The sequence below is a fragment of the Myodes glareolus genome, chromosome 16 (assembly GCF_982192425.1).
Source record: "Myodes glareolus chromosome 16, mMyoGla1.1, whole genome shotgun sequence".
In the NCBI taxonomy this organism is placed as follows: domain Eukaryota; kingdom Metazoa; phylum Chordata; class Mammalia; order Rodentia; family Cricetidae; genus Myodes; species Myodes glareolus.
The window spans coordinates 22,758,050-22,775,632 of record NC_142041.1 but is presented as its reverse complement, the minus strand read 5'-3'; the positions used below and the strand labels follow the sequence as shown (position 1 = coordinate 22,775,632).

At 46.0% G+C, this 17,583-nt stretch overlaps 1 long non-coding RNA gene across 1 annotated transcript; it reads right to left on the bottom strand.

Annotated features, from left to right (window-relative positions):
• Positions 1 to 1,747: 1,747 nt before the first annotated feature.
• LOC125391272 (uncharacterized) lies at positions 1,748 to 10,536 on the bottom strand. The gene is made up of 4 exons (XR_014997438.2): positions 10,396 to 10,536; positions 10,159 to 10,246; positions 6,713 to 6,787; positions 1,748 to 2,064 (listed from the first exon to the last, which is right to left on the bottom strand). It is a non-coding gene; the product is annotated as an uncharacterized LOC125391272 (long non-coding RNA).
• Between the last annotated feature and the right edge of the window lie 7,047 nt (positions 10,537 to 17,583).

Sequence of the window (17,583 nt, the reverse complement as noted above, 5' to 3'; positions counted from 1 at the left end):
TCTGGCAAATGGGCAAGCACATTTTTTAAAAGTGAACCTTGACCTATGACTTACTCCTCATGCAAACTTTAATAAAATGGCCGATATACTCAAAGGTAAAAAAATAAAATTGCAAAGCTCTTAGAGAGGAAAAACATAGGTGAAAAGATTTGTGACTGTGGATTATGCAAAGAATTTTAATACAACAAAAACATTAAAGATAAATACTAAGTTGGATTTTAAATTTTGTTTGCTCTATAAAAGATATCCTGTTCTTGGAAGGAAAATCTATAGGGACACAAGGTAAGTCAACAGTTTCCAGGGGCTGTGGGCCGGCAGAGGGTTTCACTACAACAGAGGTAACATATGGGTGTTTGAGGAAGTAAGATGGTCATTTATATTCTGGTTGTGTTTGTAGGTTAGCAACCCAATTTATTTGTCCCAAATCACAAAGCTATAAATACAGTAAAATATAAGTTTTACTGTATTGAAATTTAACTATATAACAAATACAAAGCCAGACTTGGCTACACAAACAAAACCCCACCTGAGAAACACACACACACACACACACACACACACACACACGAGAGAGAGAGAGAGAGAGAGAGAGAGAGAGTGAGAGAGAAAGAGACTTGAAAATAAATAGCAAAAGTTAATAACAACATCAAAAAGCTAGTTAATAGTCCTTCAATCCACCATGGAGAAGATACCAAGTATTGCGATAGCAAGCAAATATTTATATTCAACCTACCCATTAATTGAAATCTGACAAATTTTATATATTTAAACTTTGTAAACAATCCAGATACTAAAAAGTGGGCATAGTTGATCACAATGGGTAGAACAGTCTTTTTGGAAAGCAACATGGCACTAGGTCTCAAAAACTTAAGTGTTCTTACTCCTTGGAAAAGAAAAGCCATTTGGATGAGCCAATTCTCATGATACAATCAGAGATGCTGATGAGAGTCATTGTCTTTTCTGCACAGCGATGCTGTCTCTCTCATCAGTAGGATGGATGTGCAGTGAGTCCAAAATAAATGCTAGCAACTATCTTGATGGCGCTGACTTTCCTGAAACATCTGCTTCCATCCAGGAACTTGGTAGAGAGAAGCGGCTACCTCCTGGGCTCATTGGATCAGGATGTTGCCTTCTGTGTTGTGGTATTGAAGACAAAAATGATGGTTATATCCTAATGTGTTAGCAAATGACACTTTGTCACACCAGTGGAACAAATAGGCATTCCTCAGCCATACTGAACCCTTTGTGAAAGCTGAACGAGGGAGACCAGATGGAAGGCAATCAAAGAGGGAAGGGACTCAGATCCAGAGACCACCAGGGAATTCATGATGAGAAGCCATTATGTCTGAGCCCAGACTGTGAAGGAAGAGTCAAGACAAAAGCTGAATTTGGGAAAAGCCAAGCATGCCGAGGACAGAAGTCATACTTGGCATGGCTCAGCCAGCACTCAGGAGAGAGAAGAAACATCTTGCTCCTCAGACAGAAGAAAGAGCCTTAGCTGAGAAGCACTGGGTGCTTGCTTTTGAAGCATAGAGGAAGCCTGGATTTGAAGATGAGTGAGAAACCGCAACATGAGACATGGATGCACCAGAGATGCACACTAATACCTAAGAAGACAACTGTTTCTGAATCTTGGCTAATGTACATTTACCACTGGCTCCATATTATCTGTACTTCTTAACTATACATTACAGTTTTAAATGAGTTACACAAACACAAAACCTTAAAAAGAGCAGAAATACAGATACACAGTGCAACAAAACTGACTTTAAATTTGTATCAAGAGACCAAGATTTATACCAATGCAAAATATCCATCTCTATATCATTTCTCCCTAATTTTTTTTAAGAAATTGACTAAGACCATTAGTCACTTATAATCAACTTTCTTTAAATGAAAACAAACATTTATAAACAATCATTTTGAGAATTTGAGCATAGTTTTCTCCAAACTTCTTCCTGCTTTTTGTTGGGCAAAGTGTTTGTAGGGTTCTTGGAGAACTTTCAGGGGGTCTTGTTCCATCACTCCACATCAGCCTGGAAGAAATCCACAGGTTCCAATCCTCTGGAGAAACAAAAGCAGAACTACTTTTCCAAAGTAACATATCCTTAGACTCAAAGTTTGAAGTCAAGATACCTTTATGTTGGTCTAACTTATCAGCCTATAACTCAGGATTCTTATTAACTAACTTTTACATCTTAAATTGGCCCATTTCTTCTAATCTGTGTATTGCCACGAAGCTATGGCTTACTGGAAAGGTTCCAGATCCTTCTCCTTTGGCAACTACATGGTGTCTCTCTGACTCCGCCTACTCTCTCTCTATATATCTCTTCCAGCCTGTTGTAGACCAAAGTAGCTTTATTCATTAACCAATAGGACATCCCATATCAACACACACTTGTAAACTTGTGCACACACAGGTACACATATACATATATACATACTTTAGAGAAGGAACAAACAGGGAGGAAGGGAGGAAGGGAGGAAGGAAGGAAGGGAGGGAAGGAGGGAGGGAGGGAGGGAGGGAGGGAGGAAGGAAGGAAAGAAGAAAGGATGCATTTCTTTAGGCTGGAGGACACATGATTCTACATACTGACCCTATGACCAGTGACCACTGCTAAAAAAGATTGGGCGAGCACAGGATTGACATATTCTGTAGACACTGTACCAAGGGCTCTACATGCATTATGAGTCATTGCAATTTCACCCCCACAGCAATTCTAGAAACAAGTACTGGTGTTGTGATTAGCATTCCCATTTTACACTTGGGGAATTGAGCACTTGAAATACTAAGTAATGTTCCTGCAATAATGGAGTTAATAAGAAAACCAAAAACGTAGCTTTGAACTCATTTATTTAGCAAGTACTGTGTTAACATAATCCCAGCAATGTACTGTGTATGCTGTCTGACATATAGGCTATGGCTGACTCAGTCTCTGCCCCCAAGACACCCCTTGTCTAGAGGAGGTAAACCGCAGGCCTCCGCAGCTGCCCCAGTTGGCCATAAAGCCAACATTCAATCCATATTTTCTACCCCAAAGATCAGGGACAGAGACACAGCACTTTCTGTCACTCCGTTATTGAAAGCGATCCCTCTGTGGGCGTTGTGACATTATGGAAGTTCATAGGCTGAGGTAAAGCTGCGAATCTGCATTGCCAACTGTTGGCGTTAAGTAGATGGCATGTAGAGACCTGGAGGCCATGACTTGAAGTACGGGACCATGGGACTTAGAAAGCCTAGCCCCAGTGCTCTTTCTCTATAAGACTGCTTGTTACAACCACTTGCCTCCGATCATCAGGGTCAGCCTACCAGTCCCTCCCAGTCCTCTACATCATTTATTCTTCCTGACTATTATAGTGCTTGCTGATAGTGAAAGAGAAACTGAGGCAGGAACTAAGTTGCCAGCCAGCAGGAAAGTCGTTAACTGGGATAGTCCAGAGAGGTACGCTGTGAGAATCGAGTCAGGTCACACCTAGAAAACAGAAGCCCCGTAGGACATAGTGTGGCCCCTGCAGGAGGTGGTGTGTCTAATTCTTCTCTGAGCTCAGAATATCTAAGAGCCAGGAATCCAGGGTGGGTCAGGAAGTTTATGGCTGTCTGTTCTATAAGAAGTCCAGGGAATTTGTTGCGTCTGATGAGAGTCAGCGGTTCGGGATCAAAGCAAGCGAAAGCTAACATCCAGGAAGTCTGAGAGAGCAAGATAATGGCACCCACCCTCCCCACCACGGAGAGCCGGGTCCTGAGGCAGGGGTGGTGGGAAGTGGGATTTCTTTCATGTCTTCTCCCAGGAGGTGAGTGGTCCTTAGCGAGGTGGGATGGCATAGGCTGGCAACTCCACAGCTGGGAAGAGAAAGTTAGGAGTGTCCCTTCCCAGCTTCAGGTTTGCAGCTTGAAACAGGTCAGGGCTCAAACGCTTTTACACCGTGGAAACTGGAAATGACTATAGATCAGGGACCATTTGCTAAGTTGCCCGAGCATCTGGTTGTTAAATATTTACCAGCACACCTCTGGCAGGGCTGATTGCAAAACTAAAGCAATGGGAAGACTGTTCTTGGTTAATGAAAGGGGCGGGGATCGCAAATAGGTACTGGGGCTGAGGCAAATCATGGAAAAAGGCCTGTGCCCTGAGCTAACCGAAGATGGAGCAAAAGATAAACTTAACTAAGCCCTGGGGACCTCCTGCTCACAGTCGAAATTACACAGGCATCTGTCTTTCAAACTCTAAATCAGAGACCCATTTACTAAAAGTGGGATCTCTCTATCAGAAGCCAGGTCGGCAATTAGACCACAGAGATGACAACAAGATAGGCCTCTTCCTACCCCAGCGGAATTTACTGGGTTTTATAGGAGTCCAACAAGTTACAGTAGCCCGAGGGCCAAACAGACCTTGTGGCCATTTTAGTAAATTCCTCAAGCTAAGGATTGATTTTTTCATATTTTTAAAATAATTCTTAAGTTCTTTGACATTCTTATACTTGAATAAAATGTTTTTTCCTACTTTTTGTGTCTGTTTTAGTTCTTCATTTTTGTTGTTGTTGTTGTTTAGTTTTGGGTTTTCGAAACAGAGTTTCTCTGTGTAGCTTAGCTGTCCTGGAACTTACTCTGTAGACTAGGCTAGCCTCAAACTCAGAGAGATCTGCCTGCCTCTCCCTCACTGCGTGTTCAGATAAAAGGCGTGTGCTACCACTGCCTGACAGTTCTTCATGTTTTTAAAGGATTTTTTTTATATGCATTAGTATTTTACCTGAGTGTATGTCTGTGTGAGAGTGTCAGTTTTGTTCTTTTAAAAAGAATATGATGATGGGATGTCCCGGGCAGCTTGCGGAGTCCGACAAGGATGGCCGTGAGTCCCTGCAGCGCCATGTGGCCGGGGGAGTCAGGCGGGCGGTTACGGCGGATAAAAGGCTCATAGGACATAGTATATAAACATAAGGGTAAACATTTATTACTTAAAAAGAAATAGAAAAACAGAGAGACAGAGATAGACAAATATAAAGACATAAAGACACAGAGACAGAGAGAAACGTGTGCACACGACAGGAAACAACCACACAAGAGAGAGAGAAAGATGGCGAAGATGGAGGAGGTCAGAAGTGGCTGGGTGGGCGTGGTTAGTTCTTAAAGTGGCAGCAGAAGACTAAGTCAGATCTTGGAGTAGCAGACAGTTGTGAGCTGTCGTGTGGGTACTGGGAATTAAACCCAGGTCCTCTGAAAGAACAGTCAGGCTCTTAACAGCTGAGCCACCTCTCTAGAACCTTGAAGTATTTCAGAAGTTTAAAGGGGGAAGAAGAAAAGAAGGAGGAGATGGAAGAGGATAAATGACAGAGCCTAAGACATTTAGTATCTGGCCATTACAAAGAAAGTTTGCCAAATCTTTCTCTAGCAAACCAGACCTTATTAAAGAAAGGCCTAATTGGGCTTGGCAATGCACACCTCTAATCCCAGCACTCTGGAGGTAGAGGCAGACGGATCTCTGAATTTGAGGCCAGCCTGGTCTATGAAGTAAGTTGCAGGAAAGGAAGAGCTATGTAGAAAGACCCTGTCTCAAACAAATAAAACAAAGCAAATAACAAAGAGAGAGACAGACAGACAGACAGAGACAGACACAGAGACACAGAGAGGCATACACAGAGAGAGAGAGAGGCAGAGAGAGACAGCCACACCAAGTGACCATCAAAAGGGAAAGGTTTCTGTCCAGACTAAAGAGAGACTGGGAAAGAGGTAAGGGGATACTAATATTGCCAAGGAAGAAGACTGCAAGATTCCAGGGTATAGTTCAGTTAGTAATTAGAAACATACATTGGCAAAATTTGACTGGTGGGCCATGATAAAACTGACACCTGTGAGTCAGATTTTGGACCAGGAGCACAGAAGGGAACACAGTCAAAAGATGCTTCCTGGAGTCAGTCTCAGGGTAGAGACCAATAACAACACCAGCACTTCCAGAACGCCTGTTCTGTCCCACATGCTGTTCAAGGGCATACACATCAACACATCCGTCCTCTAGCCTCAGGGGGATGGCCCTGTTAGCAGTCCCTCGTGATGGATGAGGAAGAGAGGCACAGAGCAGTAAAGTAACTGCTGCAGCCACCCAGCTAGAGATATGAAGAGCCAGAACAATGGTTCTGCTTTGTAATCCTAGAACTCAAAAGGATGCGACTGGAGATTGCCCTGAGCATAAGGGCAGCCTGGGCTACTTGCTAAGTTCTCGGCCAGCCTGAGCCGCGGAATGAGAATCCATCTCAGAAGATCGACAGCGAAAGCAAACAAACAAAATAGTCTGAGTTCAAGAGCCGTGTTCTTAACTAGTAGGTTTTCAGAGTCTTTGTGTGTGTGTCTGCCTCTCTCTCTATGTCTCCCTCCTCCTCACCCCCACCCCCTTTCTCTCAGACTGGCCAGGGAAACAGATGAGAGAAGAGGACAGGAAAGTGTGTTGACTATACCCCAGTTCAAAGGAGAGACAGAGGAAAGCTGCATTCAAGCCCCAGTTAGGTAGGTGGGTGAGTGCTCCCCCAGGCAAGCACGCGGGTGAGTCCTTCCCCAGCCACAGGACAAAGTCTCTGTCTGAGCTGCCTCTGCTAGGAGCTACAGGTACTAAATGGAGTCACACCCTATATAAGGAGTAAATAGGCCATGTTAATACGGTCTGCATTAGACCTACAGAGTTCATCCGGGGATCAGTGGAGCAGCTCTACCCAGGAGGGGACTGACCTGTTGAGTGTGGAGCCAGGTGCCAGGAAGGGATGAGAGCTCCGACTGCCTGGCCTCACTTGGACGGATCACTCCCTGGATAGTAACAAAAAAAGAGATATATCAGAAGAAAGTCCAGTGGATTGCTGGAGAGCCCAGCAAACAATACAAAAGAGAAGGGGGGGGCAGGGCAGAAATCCTAAATGAAATGCAAGCTGCTAGTAGAGAAGGCAATAGCAAACAGACGGGGACCCTGCAGGAGGGAGGGTGAGCAAGCAGAAATAGAACAGGAGACATCTTTCTTGGACTCTGGACCACCACCTTCCTTACCTCTAAACTCCCCTGCCTCATCTTATACCGCTCATTCTCCACCTGCCTCAGGAAGGTACAATTACCTGACATTGGTACCCCTGGTGCTGGGCTTGGAGGGTACCCCTCCAGAGCTGAGCATTTTAGGCTAAGGCTTCCCCACCAAGCCACTGACCTACAGATGAGCTCACAACCTCGGCTAAATGAAACAGACAGTGTCACACTCTTTGGCTTGTGGGTTTTTTTTCCCCCAGAAACGTTCCATCCACAGCTTTAGGCTGCTGGGGACCCGATGGCCTCGGTGACTTCACTATTCTCCCTCTGGGAATGGAGGTGACTCAGCAACTCCTTTCAGGCCAAGAAGAGAAAGAGAGAGAGAGTGTTCGTGTCAATCAGCAGTTCTCGGCAGAGCAGAGAAACGTAAAGGCTGTCTGGTGTCTGGACAGAGCTAGATGCACCAGGGGCAATGGAGCAGGAGCCCATGAAGGCTTTCCATGTTGCAGACTAGTCCAACAAGTTTCAGCTTCCTCCCTCCAGAGATACTCTCCAAAAAGACTCCATGTTGTAGCATAGGAGGAGTGGTATCCCCCACCAAGGGTCGCCCTGCTTCCAAACACTAGGATTTGTACTCCTGGAGTGAGCATCTCTCCTGTACTAATGTCAGAGTGTTATTGAACCCCCATGGGATCGTTCACCCTAAGTCCCCTCCTGCTAGGAACCTCTCACCACCCCATCCACATGGCATGACTTTTGTGCCCTAGTCTCCCACTACCTTGTATTTGAATAGAGAAGGTTAGGCACCTGACTCAAGGCGGGCCAGCCAGAGCCCTTCCTCAGAGACCTCCCAACTGGAATTAGACTCAGTATCGTTCAGGAAAAGGAAGTTGAAAGATGCAAACGTCAAGATGTTTTCAGTAACTGATATTCAGCCCTGGGAAGGAAGGCTGTCTGCAGTTAGAGAAAGCAAACATGCAGAAACCAAGCAGAGATTATTAACGGAGAAAAGGGCTCACAGCGGAGGTCAAGTAGCAGCTACGTTGCAGTCTCGCAACCTGGTCATTCAGTTGTTCATTGGTAAATTTGAAGGCTCGTATCTTCTTTTGTTGACTTATTTTTTTTTTCCTAACTGGCTTCCATTTTTAGTTTCATCTGGTTATAAACAAAAAATCCACCTGTACCACTGCTAATGTTTAATAAAACAGTTCTTCCAAATGATCCAAGAGAACGTCTGGCTTTGCTGTCACACTCAGGATATGCTTAAAGAGAATGTCCCAGTGGTCTGGCAGTCTGTCTCCAGCCCAGACAGACTCCATAACGTCTGTTAGGGCTTAGATCTGCATGCACACTTACGTCTTGCGTGATTAGTACCCAGTTTGTGGTGCTATTTTGTAGCACCTTCAGAAGGTGTGTATGGCAGGGATGGGCCTTTGAGCGCTATTCAATTTGCTTTCTCTGTTTCTTTGCTGGGGTATGAACAAGCAGTTGCCCCATGCTCCTGTTCCCATGCTTCTACCGCCCGGTGGGCTAAAGCCACTGTGCACGCATGAACCAAACCGATGCCCGCCTCTCTTACATTGTTCCTGGTAAACAACTTAAAAGCATCCCTGAGCCCAACAGGAAACTATACCAAGTCCAAACTCCATCGCCATCTCTCAGTCTTCCGTGCACCTGGCTGGTTTATGATCTCAAATCTGCAGGAATCCAAACCATCCAGCCAGCACCCTCAGTTCGCTTCAGTCAGTCAACATGAACTGAAAACTCAGGTAAGCACAAGGAACCGCTGAATGTTGTCGCAAAGACTGGAGCCACCGCAGGACATCAGAAATGGGGGACAGCAGCGTGGTAAAAGAACTGCCTTGAGTTAGAGAAAGAGATAAAGACATTCCAACACAGAAAACAACGACAACAAGACAAGGCTACTGAGACAAAAAAGGGTGACCTCACCATCCCTGGCCAACATAGTCTCTACTTCGTAAAGAATAAAATGCTGGTGTGGCCTTGAGTCCTTTGCCATTAGCAGTGTCAATTTAAAAGTTAATTGTGTTTAGTACAGAAAGTTTGAAAATAACAGACAAAGAAAAAGGGAAAGTTCCTCCCAATCTTGAATACAAAAATCTGTATGCGTATTTCAAAATAACTTATAGCGTATGAACACTAAAAGTATTTATATTGCAAAAACTGTCCTTTGTATTTATCAATGCATTAGGTTTCTTTTGAGTGATTAACTCTCCTATGATATTTAAAGTATTATTTCATTCATTGAAAATTGAATTTATATGTTTCTTTCTTAGACTTTTATCCTGTAGCTCAAATAAGCATCTTCCTATGTCTGTCCTGTGTATCAGATATTTAGTCTCAAGCACTTATGTTTAGAAAACAATCACATTCTTTAAGGAAATTAAAGGTTTCTAGATGTTCTACAGCAAATTGATAAACTAAATGAACATTACTCCAAGAAATGCCTTTTAATGAAAATACATTAGCTCTATACAGTTCTAACTGAAACATGTATTCTAAGAGACAGCTTAGTTGGCCAAGCACTTGCCACACAAGCATGGGGACCCACATTAAAAAGCTAGGTATCATGACCGATGCTTGTAATCTTTTGTTAGGGAAGCAGAAGTGAGCAGATCCTTGAAACTAGCCTACTCTGCAAGCTCCAGGTCAGCGAAAGAAGTCTCAAAAAGCAAGGTTAAAAACCCCCGAAAAACAACGCCAGAGGTTGACCTCAGTTTTTACGTGCTCTCCCACACATATGGGCACACAACACACAGTAGATTCATTCAGAAGCAGGGTATTCGAAGTTCCATGCTAGAATAATATCCTACACCCATAGAAAACAACCCCATTATTCTATGAGATTAGTATTGGCCATATGGTCAGTGTGTATATGGTCAGTATGCAAGAGCCCAGAATCTAAGCATCTGGGTGTGTGACTATTAAAGTGCCTCTCAGCCTTAAACCCTCGACTTTAGCTGAGAGCATTGAATATGTGTACACACACATACACACACACACACACACACACACACACACACATATTTATCCATTTTTTTAATTAATCACCAATTGACTGTCATATTCTAGGTTTTTTTTAATTTCTTTGCATGAAGTAAAGGGTCTTTATATATGACCAGGACCATCTGACGCTAGATCACCTTGGTGTTCCACCCTAAAACGACATTCTCACGTCCCCCGCTGCTCCCACTTCCACGGCTCGGCTCGCAGAGGGCCTCTGTTCTTGCTCTGTGTGGAGGAAGAAACAGTGTAAGCAAACACAATCTTCAAGAGTCGCTCACACGTGCACACAGATCACGCGCTGAGCAGCTGGAAACCAAAGGAAGTGGGTGAAAGGGGATGCTGTTTTGCTGAACGGGTGTCGGAGGTTGGCTTACAAATCCACAGGGAAGACCAGGCTCCACGAATGCTCTCACTTAAAGTCTCCTCACACACCTCGCACACAGCAGCTCACCGCCAACTCCCCAGCCAGTTTCCTCTGAAAACCTAGATGCAAAGGAAGTCTGGGTTTGGGCAGCTGTGGCCATGCTTGCTTTCCTCAGGAAAGCAAATGTGGTTCAGTTCTTTTTCTCCCCCCACCAAAAAACCCAAAAAGGGTTCAGTGAGAAAAAGACCCTTCCTCCATAAGAAAAGGAAGGAAAGAAAGTCTCCTCAGATCTTCCAGAGGAGCCTCAAGCCCCACACACTTGGTCCTTGATCCCGAGAGTCTTGTTCTGTGCTCTTCAGAGCACAAAAAGAACTAACTGCATGCTCTTCTTTCTCCCCAGTTGTTAAATAAAGACACTAGGAAGCTAAACACAATTTATTTTTTATCTGGAATGCTTCTCAACTAGGAATAATATATCCTTGAGTGGTCCCTTCCTCAGGTGACTAGTCTTCTACCCACTCTCCCAGCAAACTATCAGTGAAGGGCTGGAGAGATGGCACAGCTGGCCTAGTTGAGTTTGATCCCTCGGTACCCATGTCAAAATTGGGTAGAGCGATGCACCAGGGCTGGGGAGAGAGAGTCAGGAGGAACCCTAGGGCTAGCTGGCCAGAAAACCGAAGGTAGAGAACAATTAAGGAAGGACACGCAACATCTAATTCTGTTCCCTACATGCGCACACAAATATCACAAAGACCAACGAATCCTGAACCTAATCAAATCGGAGAAAAGCACAGAGCTGATTCCTGCCTGTCCCAAATAAGGACCAAAGGGGGAATGAGACTCAGAACCTTGTTTACTAAGAGTGTGGGTCACACCAACAGCACCCACCTCACCCAGGAGCTGATTAGTGGTGGAGACTCTCAGTCCATCTCAGACTTGTTGAATGAACAACAGTCTAACAGGGCCTCGAGAGAAGTGAGCGTGCAATGGGGCTCTGAGTACCTAAAAATCTAAGGCGTAAGGCCAGGAGGGTGATTGGCAGCTGGGTCTGGGAATCAGCAGAGTTAGTGGGTAGGGAGGGGTGGAAAGAAGCAGAGGGGAACTCAGGAAAACAAGGACACAAAGATGAGGATGGTGGTGCATTAATTAATGTGAGTCATTAGTTGTTTCTGGGAAGGAGAGATAGAAAGTCACCTTGGGAGGCAGGTGGGAGGAAGACGGACAGTGCTTCAGCACCTGGAGGTCGGTTAGTCCTGTGCAGGTTAACCCTGCTTCAGCTCCTGGAGGTCGGTTAGTCCTGTGCAGGTTAACCCTGCTTCAGCACCTGGAGGTCAGTTAGCCCTGTGCAGGTTAACCCTGCTTCAGCTCCTGGAGGTCGGTTAGTCCTGTGCAGGTTAACCCTGCTTCAGCTCCTGGAGGTCAGTTAGTCCTGTGCAGGTTAACCCTGCTTCAGCAGCAGGATGTAGGTTAGCTCTGTAATTCCCCTGTTCTCCCCGGCTCAAGCCTTTGCCTGCTGCTCTCCTGTTTTGTTCAGAAAACTGAAACCCATCCCTTCCCCTGGACTGACCTGGCGTGTCCCAGCAGCTCGAGGATCGCCAGAGTACCAACAGGTAAAGGCTAGCAGGCACGGGAATACAGAGCCCTGAGTGCCCTAAGAACGGCCTCTGATCAGGAATGAACAGGCAGAGGGGACAGCTGGCAGTTTAATGGCTGCAGACGGAGGACCTGGACTTCCAAACAAAAAGTTAATGAAATGGAGAAAAGTAAGGAGTTGCCAATAAAATGTCTTGCTCTAAGGACAATGAGAAACACCAGTTATTAAGTATTCTGTTCTGTGGTTTCCCAAATCAGAAAAAGGGAATGACCCTGACCCACTGTATAGACTGTATCTGTAAAGATTCCGGAGTAACAAGGCCCTCTAAGAGCAGTGCCCCACCTTCCCCGATCCGCCTAACAGTTACTTCCCAGAACTAAACAATAGCCTGTATTATAATACAGGAGTTGGAGGCCTGGTTTGCCGAGTGTCGGCCTGGGGTGCGGCATCCGGCCTCCAAGCAGGACTCTAGTTATTCCCACCTCCTGGTATTCGCTCTTGTGAAATCTCCTCCCACTGGCTTCACCTGGGTGCGCTACAGCTCCTGGCTAAGGTGATAAGAAGTCGCTCCGGAGCTGAGGTCCCAGGGAGCTCTGAGGAAACCAGCTGCTGTGGTGTAAACTGCCCTGCTGGGAGGCCTGCCACCGTCAGCCAAGTGAGGGACTTAAGAAATAAGCTCGGTCGCCCAAGTCTAGCTGTGATATCACGGCAGCTTCTGCCAACAGCTTCCCAGCAACCTCGTGAGTGGTTCTGAGTTGGAGAAGCCCAGGTAAAGCTTTCCCGGACTCCCGTCCTAGAGCAAATGCGTGCGATAATAAACTCTTGTTTTAGGCTGCTTACTTTGGAGGTCAGTTGTTATGCAGCGATAAATATTTAAATCACTCGGCTTAGTGGAATGTACGCACCACCGTGGGGAAGGGGAAGAAGGCAACCATAATATGCTTGGCATTGTTCCATGGGTACCAAGGGCAGAACAACACTCCTGGGAAGAGTTCAAGTTACAAGCAACGCTGCTCGGCACAGCCGGCTTCATCAGGGCCCAGGGAATACGTGCCCTGCTCCGCATCACTCCGTATTAGTCACCACGCTGATTTTTCAGACCGTGCCTTGCCCCGATAGGCTCCTTTGCCCAAGCAGCTTTGGACTCCATTTTGAAGGTGCAGGATGACTGTGCTCCTAGGTAGACAAGTGAACCATACCACAAATAGCACACAGACTGAAAAATGACTTATTCCTGGAAATGAGAACGGTGTCAACGTATGCATTTATTGGTGTGAGTTCAGAGGGTTAGAGTACAGGTTAGATGTACTAAAATCATGTCAGGAAAATCAGCCCCAAGACATTATGGAGTGCACCAGACCAAGGAAAGGGCATACAGATCTCCTTCACCCAGACTCTACAACGAGGTTGCAATGGCCATGTTCCCCAAACCTGTCATCTGACCACCTGGTTTCTACATCAAGGGAAGAATTCCTGCCAGTTCCAGGGGCTTCAGCTCCGCCCAGCCTCTGTGTTGATGTGCGGCCACTCAACTGCTGTCTGTCTGTCTCATCTGGGCCTGCTGTGCATCCATCTGTGCCTTGCTTAGTCCGAACTCAGTTCTGCCTCTTTCTGCCCTGTCTGTAGCTAGACTCTCTCTGCAGCTTCTCTCCTGGGCCTGTGGCCTGCAGCAGGCCCACTCTCACAGTAGCTGTAGCTCCAGCTTAATCTGGGCTCCTTCTCTTATCAACACAAAGACTTTTGAACCTCCATGAGTTTCCCTGATTTGAATTTCTCAGGTCTCCTTAAAACTCCTAGTCTCTTAACCTCTCTGTAACCTACATATATACATGGAGAAATATGTGTTTACTGTGTAGTAGATCATGTGTGATCTGAATTAATATTAGTATCTAAGATTGGAATAAAAGAAACTGTTCAACAGGTGGTGGTGGCACACACCTTTAATCCCAGCACTTGGGAGGCAGAGGCAGACAGATCTCTGTGAGTTCGAGACCACCCTGGTTTACAAGAGCTAGTTCCAGGACAGGCTCTAAAATTACAGAGAAACTCTGTCTCAAAAAAATCAAAAAAAAAAAAAAGAAGAAGAAAAAAGAAAGAAAGAAAGAAAGAAAGAAAGGAAGAAAGAAAGAAAAGAAACTGTCTGTTGCCTCAGCCAAGGTTACCAAGGTAAGCAGGAGTATCTGTAAGCTTACAGGTATGAATTTGTTGCCATTTCGGTTTATTCTGACATTATTGAAAGAACTAACATACTTGTTTATGTTTATGACATAATATATTCATACCAGCCCTCCTGTGACGTATAGAGAGTGCTCCCCGCACAGCCCCTGATGCCAGTCCTCCTCTGTGACACAGAGAGTGCTCCCCGCACAGCCCTGATGCCAGCTCTCCTCTCTGACACATAGAGAGTGCTCACCGCAGAGCACTGCCAGCCCTCCTCTGTGACACACAGAGAGTGCTCCCCGCACAGCCCCTGATGTCAGCCCTCCTGTGACACACAGAGAGTGCTCACCGCAGAGCACTGATGTCAACCCTCCTCTGTGACTCATATAGTGAGCTTCCTGCCTCCCACAGTGACTAATCTTCCCCACATAGCTTTCTATCAAGTGCATCAAAGAAAGACATTGCCAAGTGACAGAGTGAAACTGTAATCATGGCACACACATTGCTGGGCCAGCTTTCTTTAGTGGCAAGAGGTCTGGGGACATCATCTCTACTTAGTCTCTTTGCTCCCTGGAGAAAAAAATTAGAACTGATGATGATGATGGATAGATAGTGCTGCTGCTGCTGGTGATGGTGGTGGTGATGGTTGTGGTGATGGTTGTGGTGATGGTGGTGGTGGTGGTGATTTCCGTAGAGCATATAAATTCACAGGGACAAAAGGAATAATGGGACACAGAGTCTTGGTGTGCTAGGAGGAGGGAAGGAGGAGTTGTTTGACAAGCACAAAGTTCCAATGTAGGAAAATGGAAAGTTCTGGAAAGGAATAGTGGTGAGACTTTGCAACAATGCAAAACTACTTAAAGTCACAGAACTGTGTTCTTTAACGGTTAAAGTGGTTTGTGTTTTGTACACCCCCAGGGCTGTCCGTGTGGGGGCTGGCCTCCACAAATACCTTTTTCTTTGCCATTTAACATGGTTACCAAAGGCGGAAGGTGTTCAGTGAAACACAGGGAGCCTGACCTGAGACTGTGCACGCCTGCCAGGGGTTAGCCAGAGAAGCCGAGCTTGATGAGTGCTAGAGAAAAAAATGACATAGTCAGCGGTTAGACCTTATGCTGAACAGCAGATGGTTACCACACGGTGTTTCCCTAACACGGATCATTAGTTCTGAAAATTTACCAGCAAACTTCTATTCCATATACAAAAGCTAGGAGGCCTCTCAGAGATCCCTCGCTTGGGTATTTCCCTCATCTGCATGCATCTGTAGCAGGACCTGTGTCACTCGGAACCTCATCATCCGTGCCTGTCCTCTCTTCGGATGCTGGCCAGTCAGCCCTTCAGGTCAGGAGCTCTAGTTCACCTCCGTATGTCCAGCTCCTGTCAGATATTAGATCAAACTGCCCCCAATATATCATCATTGACACACACAAAAACGTAAAGAGAAATGGAAATTTCATGCTGGAGAGATAGCTCAGTCGGTAAAGTACTTGCCTTATAAGTTGAGGTCGTGAGTTCAATCCCCAGAGTCTATGTGGAGAAAAAAAATCTGGACATCATGACACTCAATGGTGGGTCAGCAGGCCAGCCTGGTCCATTTGGTGAGCTCCAAGCCGTTAAGAGACCCTGTCTTAAAATGTAAGGTGGGACCAGGTGGTGGTGGTGGTGCACGCCTCTAATCCCAGCACTTGGAAGGCAGAGGCAGGCAGATATCTGTGAGTTTGAAGCCAGCCTGGTCTACAAGAGCTAGTTCCAGGACAGACTCCAAAGCTACAGAGAAACCCTGTCTCGAAAAAATAAATAAATGAAATAAAATAAAATGTAAGGTGGGAATCACCTGAGGAATAACAGCCAAGACTGAGGTTGTCCTCCAACTAGACACACACACACACACACACACACTTGCACATGCACGCACACGCACATGCACATACATGCACCCACACACACAAGCACACAGTCACAAGTGCACAAACATATATGCATACACACACAGAGGCAATAAGCTCTGGTGAATGCTTGCTAAATAAAGGAATTTAGAAGACTCTTAACATCTGCAAATTCCAGCTGATGATCAAAAGAGTGATCTTCAGGTAGTCCTGCAACCTTGGGCTCCTTATCACATGCCTCTGCATTCTTCCTGTTGGCAGTGCCATGATTGATCTCCAGCAGGACAGGCACACAGCATCTGCACCACAGCCCCAGGTCTGAGGCTGTCAGAGTCTCCACCTGGAGATGAGGGGGGTAGTGGGTCAAGTGCACAGTCTCCCGCGCTGTTTCCATGTTCTCCGGGGCTGGCAGTGTCTCCATGTGGCTGACAAATGGCAGGCTCTGAGATGGAGGAGCTGAGCTTCTGAGATGGCAAGTATCCAGGACGGCTCAGAAGCAGCTGCCGAGCTCTGCTTGACTCTCAGTCCCAGCATCACAGGGTAGCAAGGAGCTGCGGAGGTGGCAGATTTCAACCATCTATCACTAGGAACCGGAAATTAGCAAAGCGACTTCTCAGTCAAGCTACGAGTCACTAAAGAAGAACTTTAAAATACAATAAGAGGAAGAAGGGAGGCAGCTGGCTACCGCCTTGTAGCAGTCGGCACCCTCGGTAGTCACACCTGCCAAGCACAGTCTTGGAATCTCTATCTGGTCTCTGTACCAGGTCTAAAGTGAAGAGTGAGAATTGGTAGGCCTGAAGGCAGAAGTCACAAAATAATCCCATGCTAGTTCAGAATTATGAATAATAAAGGGTTATTTAAGGGAGACTTACAGATCACTGTCCTAGATAATAGTCCTCTCCACAAATAGGGAACAGGAACAGAGTCCAGCAGCCGGAAGCGAGAGACAGAAGCAAGGGCACTAGCACATGCTTTACAGCTGCATTTATAGTATAAGAGACCACGTCCAAGTGGGCTGGTATCTTAAAGTCTATTGGCTGAAGGAGTAGAAGGAACTACCACAGCACTGTTATCTTAAATGCTATTGGCTGAAGGAGCCGAATGTGCTCCCATAGCAGTAGGCCCCACTAGCCAAATGTACCCAGAGCGCCATTTGAGTTGGTTGAGAGGCCTGAGTTGATGAAAGAGATAGTTCAGAACCTTCCAGAAGGACACAGCTCAAGAAGCATTTCACCCAGGAAGACATGTCTGCTAGATCCCAGCCTGGGAGTCGAGTTCTGATCCACCTTACCTACTGCTTGGTCCCAAGTTCCCCTGGCCATCCGTGGCAGTTTGAATGTAAATGACCCCCATAATCTCATAGGGAGTGGCACTGTTAGGAGATGTGACTTTGTTGGAATGGGTATGGCCTTGTTGGAGGAAGTGTGTCACTGTGGGGGTGGGCTTTGAGGATTCCTATGCTCAGAATACCACCCAGTGTGACAGTTGACTTCCTGTTGCTTTCTGATTGAGATGTAGCACTCAGCTCCAGCACCACAGCTGCCTGCATGCTGCCATG